Raw genomic sequence first — 17,871 nt, 5'->3', positions numbered from 1 at the left:
AGAGAATTCACAACAGATGAACTCCAAATGGCCAAAAGGCACTTAAGGTCATGCTCAACCTCCTTAGCGATCAGGGAAATGCAAATCAAAACAACTTTGAGATATCATCTTACACCTGTCAGAATAGCCAAACTCAAAAACACCAATGATAGCCTATGCTGGAGAGGATGTGGAATGAGGGGAACACTCATCCATTGTTGGTGGGAATGCAAACTTGTGCAGCCACTGTGGAAATCAGTGTGGCGGTTTCTCAGGAAACTGGGAATCAATCTCCCTCAGGACCCAGCAATTCCTCTCTTGGGAATATACCCAAGAGATGCCCTATCATACTACAAAAGCATTTGTTCAACTATGTGCATAGCAGCACTATTTGTAATAGCCAGAACCTGGAAACAACCTAGGTGCCCCTCAATAGAAAAATGGTTAAAAAAGGTGTGGAACATATACACAATAGAGTTCTACTCAGCGGTAAAAGACAATGACATCTTGAATTTTGCATGCAAATGGATGGAAATAGAAAACGCTTTACTGAGTGAGGTAAGCCAGACCCAAAAAGAGGAATATGGTATGCATATATAGAATCCACTCATATGTGGATTCTAACCATAATTAAAGGTCTTTGAGCCTATTATTCGTGATCCTAGAGAAGGTAAATAAGAAGGTGCTCCTGTTGAAAATCATGTAGCTATCTGCCTGGAGATTGGAAATAGACAAGAGTCCCAGGTAATCTCAGGTGCATGGGGTGGTGGGAGGGTTGTTGGAAGGGAAAAGGGTTAGAGAGAAGGGAGTAGGGGAGGAATGGGTAAAGCTAGGTGGACTGGGATGGGGGGAGGGAGGGAGGATGGATATGAGATCCGGGAAGAATATATTTCAACTAAGGGAGTCAAGAGGCTTCCCCACAACACTTCCTGGAGAACTGGTGTTGACACCAAGATGTCAAAAATCAGGCATAGGAATGAGTCCTAAGCAGGGTTAGGAAAAGGATACCTTCTCAGTTTTGCTGAAAGGCAGGCACCAAAGCAGTACCAGCCTCAAAGGAATAGTTATACAAATTCGTTGTCAGGCTCAATATACCTATAACTCCAGAGTTTTCTGAGGGGCCCAAAGTTGAGATACATCCTGGGGGTGGAGAAATTTTGCTATGGACTAAGAATAGGAGTGGATGGATAGGGATTCAGTGGGCATGATATCCTTTTTATCCAAGAGAAGTCATGCTATCATGATTACCTGTTCAACTCCACAAATAATTGAGCTCTTTTTTGGTGATGATGAGGGTAAGAGCTATTGTCTCTCTATAGTAGGGAGGTCACATGTTAGTCCTGTCTGCTCAGAACCAAAATAATCACATAGAAATCATATTAACTAAATCACTGCTTGGTCCATTAGCTCTAGCTTCTTATTGTCTGATTCTAATATATTAATTTAGCCCATATCTATTAATCTGTGTATTGCCATATGGCTGTGGCTTATTGGCTAAAGTTCTCTCTGTCTCTGACAGGGTGACAAGCCTTCTCTCTGACTCCACCCTCTTTTCTCCCAGCATTCAGCTTAGTTTTCCCCCTCCTAGCTCTGTTCCCCTATAGCTCAGCTATAGACCCAAAGCAGTTCCGTTATTTATCAATAGTAATCACAGCCTACAGAGGGAAATCCCATATCACCTCCCCTTTTCTGTTTAAACAAAAAGGAAGGTTTTAACTTTAGCATAGTAAAAATACATAAACATTTATCAAGCAAGAATACAGTTATATTTATCTTATCTTTTACCATAACTAAGGAAAAGTATATTATTACCATCTATTCTTCAACTGTATCAAGGACTCTAGAAGGATATAATATTGCCTAAGTAGACAGGATGTACATTGTAAGCAGCTTACAAAACTCTAGACTTGGCAGAGACTTCTTGCTGCCTGAACAGTTACCCAAAATTTTTATGTACCTTTGGGGCATTCGTCTTCAGTCTACAGGCCCATAGTATCCAGCAGACTTTTCCAGGAAGTAGGAAGTTTCAAAGACACTTCCACCTATATTGGCAGTTATTGTTCTTTAAAAATAATATAATGATGGGATGCCCCGGGCGGCTCACAGAGCAGATTCTGTCTGACAAGGATGGCTGTGGGTCCCTGCAAGATCTCCAGGGTGGCAGCGTCACGCGGTCGGGGGAGTCAGACGGGCAGTTATGGCGGATAAAAGGCTCACAGGACATAGTATTATTTAAAGAAGAGGGAGACATTTATTGCTTAAAGAAGAGGAAAACAGAGAGACATAAGAGAAACATAGAGAAAAACAAAGACGCATGTACACACAACAAGAGACAAACACAAGACAACGGAAGATGGCGACGAGGGAGGTCAGAAGTGGCTGGGGGGTGGGCGTGGCTAGCTCTTAAAGCGACCGCAAAGGAATAACAGCAGTCTCTTGGTCACTGAAGAATGTCTATCAGACTCTTTCATGAAGCAGGAACCTCGAAGGATTGTCTCACCTTTAGGCAAGTTCAGCAGTCATTTCTCTGTGGGTACTGCATGTCCAGATTATCAAGCAGTCCTGTCAAGAACAATTTCTTGCCCAAATGACTAACAAACTTCATAAGGAGAATCTTCAATGCCTGTCATCCTCTTGAAATAGATTGGGGCTGCCAGGAGCAGATGTGTCTCATTGTCATGAAAAGTTTTAAGTTCTGAAAACATTTTAAATACCATATTCTATAGTCTTTGAAAGGTTTGGAGAATGCCTATCCATCTGAAATATATCTCTGAATATCTAGAAAAATTTAACTAGCATGACTACAAGCTTGACTATTATAGATGATTATTTATTAACCTGTATATCTAAATTATACATTATGTTTTTAAATGAGCTTCCAAACATAATATCTTAATCAAGAGCAGAAATAAACATATAACAAAATTGACCTTAAATTTGTATCAATAAACCAAGATCCATATCAATGCAAATCTCTGTAGCATATCTCCCTTTAAATGTAAAAGAATGTTATAAACAATATTTGGTATTAGGTCCTTTGAGGACAGGCCTTTGCACCCCCACTTGATCTGTTTTACACTCTTGTGTTTGGTTGTTCCGAAAACAAGAACAAAAACAAGAACAATCTGTTGTTTTCAGCAATGTTTCTAAAGATGTTTACCCCTACGGCGATGAGCTTCTTGTTTTTGCTGGCTTGGCCTCCCATGCTAAGGTCTATATATACTGTGTGAGAAAATGGAATAAAGTCTTGAAGTTCTGCTGTTTGTTGATCTTGACATCCCTCAATCAGAGAACTACAGTTTCCATGCTAGCCTGGCAAAGTGAAGGTTCCACTGAGATCTGGGAAAGAAGGTGTAGTGGAAGGGGTCATCTTAGACTGGTAAGGATGGATAGGGGTAAAATGGGATCAATAAGCAGAAAGAGAGAACTGATATATCAGATATCTAAATTGTTAGAGCAACAAGGAACCTTGGTCAAACAGAGAACTATAGAGGATTTTCTTAAGACTATAGCCTCAGCAAGCCCATGTTTTTGGACAGGTGGAGGTCCCTTGCTCACAAAACTACAGCTGCCATGCTGGCATGGCAATTTGGGAATATGGGCATAGTTATTCTCTAAACTGCTTCTGCTGTTTAGAGAAAAGGCAAAATAATCTTTTGTGATTAATTACCTTCTTACTGCTGCAAACATCTCCTTTAGTTTAATACTTGGATCAAAAGTTAGCAAAGAATGCCACCAGAAATCACACATGTATAGACGTTCCAGCTTTGTTTTGTTTCTTAAAGGGTGTTTAAGGACAATTCCAAATTACAATTTAGTCTTAGATAATAAAGAATTAAAAAACAAGGTCTAAGTTGCTGATTTCTAAAAGCATTTTAACTTAATAGATCAACTATAGCATGTGCCAAATACTCTTTATTTGATATATTATATATAGACCATAGTAAGTGCCTTTCAATGGTAAAAGACAGTATCCTTTGACTTAGGGAATTCTAATTAAAATAACACCATTGAGTCTTCTTGTTTCTGAGATGGTGACAGAATTTCCCCAGTGCTAAACATAGTCATATGTCCAATTATCTAAATTTAATTGTAAAACCAGTCAATAGGTTTGATGTGACACACCCATCTTTGTGGAAAGTAGAATTTTAATAATTAAGTGTAATCTTATCTTGAGAAAGGGAGAGCAGTGATAGTGATTATGCAATTGGAGTTGTTACTTTTAAGAAAGATCTTATCGACTTTTCTACAAGTCAGTTTTCCTGAAATCTGGACTGTCCAACAAAGCATTGTTTTGATCTGAATTTTGGTGTATGAATTAAAATACAGTTCACATTAAAAGTCATAAGACATTTGTTTTATAATGAATAAGGCAGTGGAATTACACATTAGTAGCCATTTTAAGATAAGCTATTAGGAACGCCCTCTCTCCCTTCTTCTTAGTTCCAGTGAAGATCATTTTTGGGGTTCTCCAAATACTCTATCAGGCTATCCTCTCCCCAGTTGATGCCTGTGTTCTTCTTGGCATCTGTGTATGAGAATCCAACTGCCTGACTTGTCTTTGTCCCAAACAGATTGTGGAGATTTGGTCCAGTCTTATGCTTGCCTCCCATTTCCACAGTGTAGTACTGGGCACACTTCGGAACAAAAATCTTACCTTTCTCAACATCACCCATTTTTAAATCACTTGCAGGTGATCAACACCACAAATGCTTGGATATGAAGGTAGATGTGCAGTTCTCTCACAATGTAATTTTTTGAGGTGTATTTAAAGTGTCTTTCAGGGGATCTGGGTCCATTAAATCATATTAGTCTGGAATCAATCGACAGGTTCTAATTCTCTGTAGAAACAAAAGAAGAACCTCTTTTACAAAGCAACATATCCTTAGACCAAAATAGTATATATAATCCAGACTCTCTTTGCATATTCCATCTTTACATGGTTTATTTTTCTTTACTCCTTTTAATCTATGACTGTACTCTCTCTCTTTAGAGACTTTATCTTTTAAAAAGCCTTTTACTTCTTTGTATAACTCTTTGTACTCTTTTCCTTCTCTCTCCCAAGCCTATGCACATTTAGACTTCTTTTATGTCTGAATCTGTACTATTGTGTATCTGTAATTTTTTACTGTTCAGAAACACTTTTTAAAATGCTAAGGCCTTCTTATAAGTGGCCACATTACTAGGGTAACTATGACACTTCCTGCTTGCCCAGACCAGTTCCGCACTGTGGAGCTATTCACTGGCTCTGAGAGCCATGTTTATAGTCCCATTTTTAGGTACACAGCCAGTCTATGTTTCCATTAAGCAAGTTGTAGCCATCTGCTCACAGACTGCACTCAAATGCTCTGTAACCAGACCTCCAGAAAGAGTCAGAGTTTGTACCAGCAGCGTAATCCAGAAAGCCAGCATTTGAAAATCATGGATTTTGTGTGTGTGTGTGTGTGTGTGTGCTACCACTGAATCAGGAAAACCTCTCTTAAAAATGCTGCAGTGTTGCAAAAAGGAGCAGCGCAGCCCACTGCTCCTTCTACACTGCAGCATGTCACCAGCAAGCAAAGCCCATTTGGGAAAATAAATGTGGCTAAACATTGTTTTCTAGTGTCTAGAGTCTTTTCAAACCCTCTTGGGTTTTACATGGATTTAGTCCACCACATTAATGTGCCAACTTGTAGTAGAGAGGTCTCTTGTTTGTCCCAGCTGCCCAGAACCAAAATAATCACACAGAAAGTATGTTAATTAAACCAATGCTTGTCCCACTAGCTCTAACTTCTTATTGGCTAACTCTTACATATTAATTTAACCCATTTCTATTAATCTGTGTATTGCCATGGTGGCTGTGGCTTACCAGTTAAAGTTCCATCTGCTTCCAGTGGGGCTACATGACTTCTTTCTGACTCTGCCCTCTTTTCTACCAGCATTCAGCTTAATGTTCTATACCTAGCTCTGTTCCCCTATAACTCTGTTATAGGCCCAAAGCAGTTCTGTTATTTATCAATGGTAATCACAGCATACAGAGGGGAATCCCACATCATTTATAAGGTGATATGGACTTTGTAGGCCTGTGGGAGATAGAAAAGATTCAAGATAAGAATATAGATTAGCCCATTAGTGAGTAAATGGAGGAGGACATCTACTGTTAACATCTGGCTTCTACATGAGAACATGTGAACATGTTTTCACATACATATGTACACATACATACACACACGAATAAGTCACTGACTTCAAATTAAGCATTATTATGAACTTTGAAAAGCACAAACTTGCTGAGAGATTTTAATTTTGATATTAGTGTTGATAAATAAAACAAGTACATATATGTCTTAATTGCTCATGAGATAGTGCATAGATCTTTAAATGCAGGCTCTATAATATTTGCTTTCTGTCCCCAGTTACAAGTCATTATTTTAAAGTGTGTACTTATTGAGGGATTGTTAAGAAAATGGATTTTTGTAAGAGATAATGGAAACTTGACTGGAAATTTTAATGCCCTACTATAATCTCAAATTTTAAATGTCTTGCTTTGTGAGCTCAGGGAATTCACTTAACCTCTCTGAAAGCCAAATCACTTATCTAACAAGAATTTGAATTGTCTGGTCTTATAGTTCTATTTCAGTTCTAAAATTATATCCTAAAACACGTTTTCTTTAATAAAATGTCTTTTACTGTTTTTTCCCTCTCCAAGTTTGTGGTTAGAAAAGTGGGACATCTTATATAAATTCAGCAGAAAGAACCACATCACATTATTTGAACTTTCTGATGAGACTGAATTGGAATACTTCTTTGACTATTCCATAGGTATGGGAAGGTAAACAGGTGAATGACAGCAGAAGATGAGGCTAATAGAGAGGGACAGTTGTCTGATTTGTGTTTAGATTGAAGTTTGGGAATAAGCTGAGGGGTCAGGGAAGATGAGCTGTAAATTTTTTTTTTTTTTTTAGTCTTCTGTGGTTTGACTAAATCTTATATGGCTTTCAATTCTTGCATTGATTTAGAAATGAGCAGGCTGCTGACTGATGAGGTATACAGGTATTGTTGCTGCAGGCAGCAACCTTAACAAATCTGGCTCAAATGCTGTTCCCAACAGCTCATATTAATAGTGAAAGACAGAAAAAGATGTTAATTCAGAGTTGTCACAATAGGACGAGGAACAATGACGTCCAGGAGCTGAATTAGGGGAACTGACATGAGGCTTATGTTTAAATTCATGGCTCCCCATGGTTGTGGATAACTAAGTACTTTGTCAAGCTGTGGGTCCTGCCCATCCTTGGTCCATCAAAGACTGGAGCCTTCCTACAAGGAACTAGTCTGACAGAATTTCCACAACTGTCAAATCTAATTCTCTTTTTTGGACAACCCTCACCCCATGAACCCTTCTGCTGGCACCAGACATTAGTATTCAGGCTTCTGTACTGGCCTACCCTGGGGATTCTAGTAGGACACATCCTCAGCTGTAGGCACTAAGAGCGTCACCTATGCACTTTCACTTAGGTCCCTTTTAAAAGGGCCCTGCCCACATCCCATATCTCTCTCTCTTTCTGTCTATCTGTCTGTCTGTTCCTTTCTCTCTGTTTCTCTGCCTGTCTTACTGTCTCTCCCCCTTCTCTCTCTTTCTCTGCCTCTCTCTCCTCTCTTCTGCTGCTCCCATCCCCAGAGACTCCTCTCCTTCCTTTTCTTCCCCCTTTTACATTCCCTTTCACCTAATCAAAAACCCCTCTATGTGAGTTCTGTCACACGGTGTCCTTTTGTGATACCTTTTTAAAATCAACACCAGACACCTTCGCTTCTCCCAGAATGAGAATTCTGAGAAAATTCTACCTCCCCAGGGAACTGTGCACTTTAACTTCTTTTCTCATTGCTGTAATACATTTTCATGCTTTGACTAACTGCACTTTCTTCATTTTAGAAGACCCATGATTCCCCTGCCCAGAGAATGGTAACACCCAAAATTAGGATGGGTCTTCTCATATCAGTTAATGCTATCAAGTTAATCCCCATAAGCATAGCCACAGGTTAATCTCCCAGGAGACTCTAGAGTCTACCAAGTGTGGACAATTAACATTAATGCAGAATACTTGTGTTGGCAGCTCAGGTACCTAGAGTGAATGAGAACTCATTCCTTCCAGGCATGCTTGCTATGTAGAGAAATTCCTACATAATTATCTCACTCTTAATAAGGTTGTGAGAATGTATATGTTTGGGGAGAGATCAAAGATATAAAATAAGAATGGAAAGTCTGTTGACTGACTTTAGGTGAACTAATTGGCATATATATGACATTTTTGACAACTCACTGCAGTACTTACTGTTGTTTTGTGACTGATCAATAGGACATGTTATTTTGGGATTGATGGAAACAATGTGGAAATGAAGGAAAGAAGATTGACAACAGGAGCAGAATTGTTCTTTAATCAGAACAGCTGACGGGCTGCAGTCTCTCCATGGACTCAAAGCTGTGTGTATATGGTGTTGGGGTTTGTGGTTTTTTAGGATAAACAGGGGGAATGTTAGAGGTAGAATATTCCATCTGCAGGCCCATTTCCCTACTTTCTACCACTGGAGGTGGCAGAAAACAGCAGGTCTCGTATGTGAATCTCCCTAGTAGAAGGTTCCACAGGTCCGTCAAGTCAACTTCCCTGCCCAGGGCTTCTCAGTCCACCTGTGACTTTTAGCTAATTAGCTCTTCATTCCAAATGCTGAAGACAACTAGAAAGAAAAGGGAAGCTGTCTTCACTTATTGGCTACTTCATGCAGAAGGGCTGAAGGATGAGGGGTTTTGTCTTCAGGATCTAGGGGGCATGGGTTGTATTGACTTCATATAGCAGAGGGACAGCATTAGCTTGATCAGCTGTGGTGGATTGTGGTATTGGCATCATGTACTCCTAGAGAATTTTCTGGAAAAAAACTGCTGGGAACCTGAAAATGGTTGATTTGGTTACAGGTTTAAAGGTGATTATCCAGTAGTGTGGCAGTACAATTGTTAGAAATAAAAGTGGGAGAGAGAAAATGAAGACTGTGAGAGGAAGTGAGTTTCTATAAACAGGAGTTCCAGTATGGAGGGAGTAGAGGGGAGTGTTCAGTATTATCTTGAATCACTGACAGTAGGTGGCAAGGGTGATGTGGGTCAGAATGGGCAGGTTGACAATAATGAGAACTTAGAGGAGAGCAATAGCTCACCATTTGGGATTTACAAAGAATAGGGGATTACAAGAGGCTGGAAAAAGCAGAGTCATCATGGGAGGTCTATTATATAAATGAGATGTGGCAAGGGATCAGTCACTATATAAAGATGTAGCTTGAGACAAATGTGTATCCATAGTGATGAGGAGGGCAGGGTCAGCCCAGGAACCCTGCGCTTTAGTGGACAGGTAGACGCAATGGTTGAGTGAGTGGAGTTGGCTACCTTTAAGAGCTGGTAAATTCTCTTTAGGTGAGGCATCCAGCTCCCCTGATCATAGTTTAACAGGAGAGGTAAGAGTAGAGTCCATAGAAGATTCACTTCGAATAGTTAGGGCTAGAAGAGTGTTGGCAGACACCACTTGTTCATTTTCCTGGCCCTCAGACTCCTCAAATAATCACACAGAAGCTATACTATTTGTAATGATGTTTAGCCATTAACTTAAGCATTTTGCTAGATAGCTCTTATATCTAGAATTAACCTATTTCCATTATTTTTTATTTTACATTCAGGCTTGTGGCCTACTGGCAAGGTTCAAACTGATAGCTTGTGTCTTTCCCCTCTGGTTGCTATATGGTGTCTCTTGACTCTACCTTCTTTCTCCCAGCATTCAGTTTAGTTCCCCCCACCCATGCCTAGCTCTATTCTTCCCGATTACAGGTCCAAAACATTTTTCTTTATTAACCAATGATATTCACAGCATACAGAGGGGAATCACACATGATCTCTCATTTTCTGTCTAAATAAAAAGGAAGGTTTTAACTTTAATGTAGTAAAATTACATATAACAAAGCAGGTATCAAGCAAAAATTACAGTTACAGTGTTTATATATACTTTATCTTTTATCATAACTAGAAAAACTATAATTATAACTATCTATTCTTCAACTCCATCAAAGACTCCAGAAGGATGTAATGTTACCTAAGTAAACAGAAAGTGAATTGTAAGCAACTTCCAAAAACTCTAGAATTGACAGAGACTTCTTGCTGTCTGTACAGTCACCCAAAGTTTTTCTGTATCATTGGGGCATCCGTCCATCTTCAGACTACAGGCCCACAGTGTCTGGCAGACTTTTCCATGAAGCAGGAAATTGCAAGGATAGTTCCACCTATATTAGCAGTTTGTCAGTCACGTTTTTCTGTACCCTGCAAAATGTTTGACGGACTCTTTCATGAAACAGGAACCCCAAAAGACTGTCTCGCCTTCTTTAGGAAACTTCAGCAGTTATTTCTTTGTGGGTCCTGCATGTCCAGCTAATACAGCATAATATCAAGCAGTCCAGGCAAGAGCAGTCTTCTCTTCCAATGGCCAGCAAACTACACAAGGAGCCTCTTCAATACCCATCATCCTCTTGAAGTTGATAGGTGCTGCCAGAAGCAGATGGGTTTCTTTGTCATGAAAAGTACTAAATTCTTAAAACATTTAAATGCCATAAATGGCAAGTTGAGCACCAGTCTGCCAACAGAGGCCACTTGTTTGTTTTTTACGCTGCCCAGACTCTGGAAAAAAAAAATGACATAGAAGCTATATTATTTACAATACTGGCTATATTGTATTGGCTATATTGGCCAATAGCTTATGCATATTTCTAGCTGGTTCTTACATCTAGAATTAACCCATTTCCATTGTTTTATATTTTACTATGAGGCTCATGGCCTACTGGCAATATTCTAGCTTGCAGCTTGAGTTTTACCACTCTGGTGGCTACATGGTGTCACCTGACTCCACCTTCTCTCTCCAAGCATTCAGTTAATATTTCCCTACCTAGCTTTATTCTGCCTTCACTGACCCTAAACAGCTTCTTTATTAACCAATGATATTCAAAGCATACAGAGGGTAATCCCACATCAGAAGTGCACCCTAACAATGGTGAAAAAAAGAGTTGTAGACAGAGGTTGTGTGTTCGCCTCCCAGACACCCAGACCCGAAAAATCACACAGAAACTATATTAATTACAACACTGTTTTGCCAATAGCTTTGGCATTTTCCTGGCTAACTATTATATCTTAAATTAACCCGTTTCTATTAATCTGTTGTACTGATAGGAGCAGCAGGCTGCAGCCCAGCCCCCAGTTAGCTTTACCCAAAATAATTACATGGAAACTGTATTCATTTAAACACTGCCTGGCCCATTAGTTCTAGCCTCTTATTGGCTAACTCTTACATATTTGTTTAACCCATATCTAGTAATCTGTGTATCACCATGGGATTGTGGCTTACCAGGAAAGATTCAGTGTGTCTGACCTGGAGGCTGGCTCCATGTTGTCTGCTTAACTCTGCTTCTTACTCCCAGCATTCTGTTCAGTCTACTTTGCCTATCTAAGCTGCTGTCCTATCAAAGGCCAAGGCAGTCTCTTTATTTAGCCAATGAAAGCAACACATAGAAAGAAGACACACCTACATCAATCTGTGTATTTCCATGAGGCTGTGGCTTACTGGTAGATTTCCCCCGTGTTCCAGTGTCTTTCTCCTTCCACAGTTACATGGTGTCTCCTTGACTCCACCTACCCCCTCTCTATATATCTCTTCCAGCCTGGCTATATTCTGCCCTGCCATAGACTAAGGCAGCTTTATTCATTAATGAATAAAAGCAACACATATACAGAAGATCCCACATCACAGAGTGGCAATATATGAAGCCAAGGAGTATAGTATAAACAAGACAGAAGAAGGCTAAGGGAAATTTTGACTTGTAAGTCCAATCATTCAGGATGGCAGTGGTTAATCCACTGCCTGCAGTGTTGCACCAGTGTAATCTAGTGACAGGAGCAGGGGGCTACAGAGCATCTAAGCATGAGAACAGGAGACAATAGAGCACTGATGTAAAGTACTGTTGTAAACTTCCTGAAGTGGTTGCTGGAAACTGAACACCAAGTTCAGTATGTCTGCAAGAACAACAAGTAATCTTAAGCTCTGATGTGTCACTCTAGGTTCAAATCTCCAAAATTCAAACTTAGAATGCTAGAATCCAGTTGGGGACAGCAGAGTGCCTGCTTCCTAAGGCTGTGTCAGCAGATTGTGTGCTTCGGAGCACCAGTGGCCTATGCAGTCCTGAGCAGCTGTTGAGGTTCCCGTTTCAGATGTGACTGTAATCACACAAGCTGCCAAATCTTCTCCAAGTTGGCCTGGTGTTATTAGAAGATGCCAGTGTCCTGGGATTGGAAATGTTAAAGACATAATAATGTCTTCACAGTGAGAAATCACTCAGCAAACTTGAAGATCGGTAAAGGAGAAAGCTCTTTCATAACAGCAGTTTAATCATCTCCAGCTCTGTCTAATGCCTAAAGTGGAGCCAACCTTGAGTAGAGGATTGTGCTAGCTTATTTACATGCTAAGCTTAAGCATTCTACATATGCTGCCATACTGAAATCTAGTTCAAACATAAGCCCCAAGTTACACTTTGTAAAGTTAAACAGAGTCATGAGAGTGCAAGTCTGGCCACTTAGGTGCACAGTACAGATACTGTCAGAATTATTTCAAATACACCAGTATTGTTTGGGTTTGTTGTTGCTGTTATTGTTTTCATATAGTTGTTAGCCAGAATTTTCTTGCCTCCCTGGCAAAATTATGCTTTTCTCAAAAAAAGAACCAGGGACTTTATGGCTGGGCAGGATGTCATAGTGATTGTGACACCATATTTCTCTACTGCTGCCTGTTAGAAGGATGTTATTTGATATATCCATGGGCCTAATGACTGATTGCAAGTCAGTATTGTCTTCTTTGCCATGGGAATGGGACCTAATAGCTGGAAAACTTGGTGAACAAACATTGACATCCTAGCATCCCAAGTCAAGCTTGTCTCTAAGAGGCCAGGTTAGCAGACTGCTTATGTTTGGGATATTTGGAAGCATTGTTTCCTTAGCTAAATGCTACTTAGTATGATTTAATGTCTCCTAAGCAAATAGGATTTGGTAACACTCAACCTATTCTCAGTCTGGTCACATTGAGTAAGTTGCCTTTCTCTGCTTTCCAGTATACATTGTATTTTACTTGTTCTAAGAGCAGATGACAAAGCCTGGCTTGTTAGGGCTTACACTGCTCAGGCTCTGATGTGACAAAGAGGCTTTTCAGGGACAGAGTGGAAAACAACCCAGCTATTACGGGAACTACAGGATGACCTTTTCAATTCTGATCAGAACTATGTGCTAGGATTCTGAATCTCTTTTCCCCTCTTTACATGCTAATTAAAAACTCTTCTGGATATCAAAAAGTTTCCCAAAAGCAAGCTGAATATAACCTGTGATATTTGCTATCATGATACACATGTGTCTACTCCCCCAAATGCACAAGGTCTAGAATGGCGTGCTCAGATTCTGGTGTCTCAAGTCAGGAGACAACACCTCTCCGCAGTTCCTCACTGTCTAAGGACAAACCTCAAGGCACATTTTCCTGGATGATTCTCCTGTGTAGAGGGCTGCAACTACACTCTCCACCATAAGATGGCGCTACACCGCCAGGTGAGCAAGAAAGCGCACACGTGTTGGTAACATTCCACCACTGCTGTCCCTGCCTACTCCCGAGGCATTCACCTGGGATTATGGACAGTTGACCTATCCAAGAGTGACACGTCCGAAGCAAGGACTGCTTCCTTTATATAGGACTGGGTTCACCTTGTTCTGGGTCTCTGCCATGTGGCTTATGCTCTAGCTCCCAAGAGGCATTAAAGCTTTTCTGCAAAAGAATCCTGTGTCCCGCGTGGTTCTTGCTGGCGAGACCGAGCGCGGAACAACTGGTGCCGAAATCCGGGAAGAAGACAAACTCTGCACCACCGGAGACCAGGAGGATTTCAGAACTGCAGGTGTGCATGCTCAGAGAGGTACGCTCTAAAGTCCAGAGAGCATATCAAAAACTGAGCAGCAATGGGAGGTTGTGCGTGCACCCAGATAAGTTAAAAATGACCCTCTGATAAAGAATGGGGGAAAAAATGTTGTTTGCGTTGTTTTTTATGTACTGGACAGGAGAAAGATATTTGAATTTAGAAACTGCTAAAAAAGGTAGTTTAAATTTAAAACATGGGCTTAAGAATATGATGTTTTGGAGGAGAGGTTCTGTTTACGCCTCCACAGAGGATGGGAGCCTAAGTATGTGCTTGAGATCCATGTGGTTTGAATCACCGAGACCTCCTGAAATGTTGTAATGTATACCCCTAAAATGCAACGTCCCAATTCAGCAGGAAATAGCCAGAGAGACTGACGACGCCCAAATTCCCTAAAAGATTAAATGAGGTCCTTTCAATGATTGCAGAGCAGCAAGCCTGCTTCTCTGAGTTCTGCAATGCTCCATACACCGGTTTGGGCTCGGAATAAATGCAGCTACAGCTAAAGGGTGGCTGGAACGGAGCTTTGCTGGATGGATATGGTGGGGGGCACATTGCGCCGGCTCAGTTGGTGCCTGGCCTGAAAGATGTCACAGCAGTACCAAAAATGAGAGCGATGCCACAAGCAGCCAGGCCAGAAGGCTTACAATGTACCTAAAACTATGAGGGTCTCTGAGGCTAAAATGACTCTGGTTCCATTTGGCTATGCTAAACTATGCTGACTTCAGGCAGGACTGGTCGTAATTATCATAATAAAAGCGCGTCAACCTGATTACCCATATCCTAGGTAACAAAGGTGGACCTATTGCCTGAGGCAACGGGTGGGATAAACAATGCTAGACCTAGAGGTTTTTTTTTTTTCATCTGAATAGAGGGGCTGGAGAGATGGCTCAGAGGTTAAGAGCACTGCCTGCTCTTCCAGAGGTTGCAAGTTCGATTCCCAATGGCCACGTCATCTTAGGACTCCAGGCTGGAAACAGGAAAACGGTTTTCTCATATTTTTGGAGCAATAATCTCATCTGTGCCAAATTTAAAACGGTTTAATTCTAAGGCCTGCTGTAATGGCACAGACAAACAAGATTTGCTCTTTGAAACAGAGACCTATAGGTCTCTAAGTTTAAGACCAGCCTACTTCCAGTACTGACTGTGCTAAATTTTTACACTGAGTATTTTAATACTCTTAAATGTTATTTTGGGAGAAGAGTTTTGTTTATGTTTTTTTCTAGAAATGCTGACATACATCTGAGTATTATTCATGCTGTGGATTCATCTGTCCAGAGGCCTGAGGACAAAGCCTCTACTATGGAGCTGTCTGACCTGATTGCTGTGGAGCTGGCGGGTTCCTGAGGGATGGTCCAGCTCCTGCCCTTGGTCTGTCAGTTATTGCTATGCTGTTGTTGCAGTACATTGCAATGTTGTTGTTGCTATGCCATTGCTATGCTGCTGGATTTCCCCTTGTTTTGTCAATTATTGCTTGCTATCAGTTTCCCTTATCCTGTCAGTTATTTCTACTGAACACTATGGGTATCTTCAAGACAGGTCACAAAATGCCATGGTTATTCAAATTAAAAATTAGATACTAAGATTAATCTTGACAGACTTCTTGATGCAGCTGGAGAGTTGTGCCCCTGCAATCCCAGATTATTAAGCAATTGTCTAATTATCTTCTAGGTAATTGGACTGGAGAACTTACTAGTTCTTGTTAAAATTAAAAAAAGGGAAAATAATAAAAAAAGCCCCCGATGCCAAGAATGGCTATTGCCATGGCTCTGTTCACTATAGATTTTTTAAATGGCAGCACGGCCTATACCATAAAAAACAGAGACCCTCAATCAGTTATCTACCACAATGACTACAGCCCTAGATCAGCAGACTACCATAGATACATCTATTAGAGATAAAATAATGGTTCTTAATCAAATAATTGACCTAGTACAAAAACAGATGGATATCTTATGGCAGCTTGCCCAATTGGGCTATGAATGAAAAACTCCAGCCTTATATGTGACCAATGTACCATATGAGAACTTTATAAAAATGGCTAACTTGTCCCGAGAATTGTCTTTGTATCTTGCAGGAGAATTTTGATGATTTGCTGTCCTCCTTGAGACGGTCCATCATGACAATCAACTCCACGCGAATGGACATAAGTTTGGCCAAAGGATTCCAGTCCTGGGTCGTGTCCTTCATCCCCTACTTCAAAAAATGGGTGGGGATGGAAATGTTTTGGAACAGTCCTATGCTATGGAATAATGTTTCTCCTCTAGATGGTCTGCTGACTCAAATCCCAAAGTCTTAGGGACAAAATGGTTTTTGCACAGCGCTGGCTGCCCTGGAACAGGGAGCCTCTACTTATATATGGTTATCTATGTTAAAGCAGTAAGGTTTAAGCCAACCAGCTCCTACACCCCTAGGACTATGGTCCATGGCACAGGATGAAATGCTTGGCTTAGCTAGCCCTAAAGGTTGTCGAGCTGAAGAGCATCGTACAGAAAATGGCCCTCTCTGAGAGATAAGTCGCCCTGCATAAGGGTTTCCTGCCATATATTCCCCTTTCCCAAAAAAATGGCAGAGGGCAGGCCGGATAAATTCCAGATGTCATGAGCCTAGGGGCAGATTCCATGTAAGCCCATTTTAATGTTTCCATTTTGGAAAATGCGACCTCTATCTTTACCTTCTGAGGGAATTGCCTTTCTGCAAAGAAGTAAAATTAGGGGGAGATGTAGAGGGCCACAACCACACTCTCCACCATAAGATGGCGCTACACCGCCAGGTGAGCAAGAAAGCGCACACGTGTTGGTAACTTTCCACCACTGCTGTCCCCGCCTACTCCAGAGGCATTCACCTGGGATTATGGACAGTTGACCTATCCAAGAGTGACACTCCTGGACAGTGGGAAAAGATCTGTGAGATTCCTGAGTCCCACACTATTTTCTGGGTGTGTGCACGCATGTGAGGAAGCTAGATAACAACCCCAGGTGTCGTTCCTCAAATAATTTTCATTTCTTTTTGAAAAATTGGGTCTTGCCAATTCAGCAAGGTTGTATGACCAATGACCCCCAGTTCCTTGATGATGGTTTATAAGTGTGTCCTCCATACCCAGCTTAAAAATGGATTCTGGGGATCACACTCAAACCCCTATGCTTATGCTCTGAGTATTTTATTGACTGAGCCATCTCGCCAAGCTTCCCAAACTTACTATTCTTTCTTCCACCTGACCTCTTGAAATCCCTCATTCTTACTCAGAGTCCTTGTGCTATGGACCTGCTAAGTCTTTGGGAAACACACTCCCTTCCAAGGACCCTTACCTCATTATTGTCTGTAGTGAAAATGGGAACATCTTGAAAAATGTTTTAATTCTACCTCTTAGAAGTTGGCAGAAGAGTTTGAAAACTGAAGAAATTGTCTGGGAATTTAGTTATATTATTTGTTTCCTGGGATGTCTCAGAAAGAATTGATGATGGACAGACAAGTTGTTTCGGTTACAAATGTTCTTACTGCCAAGTGTGAAGACTCAAGTTGCATCCCAGAATCCTACATGGTGGAAGGAAAGAAATGTCTTCTGCAAATTGTTCTCTGATCTCTGATCTACACACACACACACACACACACACACACACACACACACACACACACTTAATTGATTTTTTTAGAATACATTAATGAATAGAAGATATGACCAAAATGGCTTTTAAACAGAACGAATTTTAATGAAAGTCTATTTACCAAAGTGTGGGTAGTAAAAAGGAAACAATGAAACTTAAAGTAGGTCACACTGTACTAAGTGAAAAGCTGTTATCATTCATGTCCAAAAGTGAATGAGAAACGTGATGCTGGTAACAAAACTCGTGTTAGGGAATCTGGGATGAACAAACCAAAGAGCAGTATTTGGTA

At 40.8% G+C, this 17,871-nt stretch overlaps 1 pseudogene; it reads right to left on the bottom strand.

Annotated features, from left to right (window-relative positions):
* Positions 1-4,321: 4,321 nt before the first annotated feature.
* On the bottom strand, positions 4,322-4,655 carry LOC125406702 (cytochrome c pseudogene; annotated as a pseudogene).
* Between the last annotated feature and the right edge of the window lie 13,216 nt (positions 4,656-17,871).

The sequence above is a fragment of the Myodes glareolus genome, chromosome 5, assembly GCF_982192425.1.
Source record: "Myodes glareolus chromosome 5, mMyoGla1.1, whole genome shotgun sequence".
NCBI lineage: Eukaryota > Metazoa > Chordata > Mammalia > Rodentia > Cricetidae > Myodes > Myodes glareolus.
This window is presented reverse-complemented; position numbering and strand designations above follow the sequence as displayed.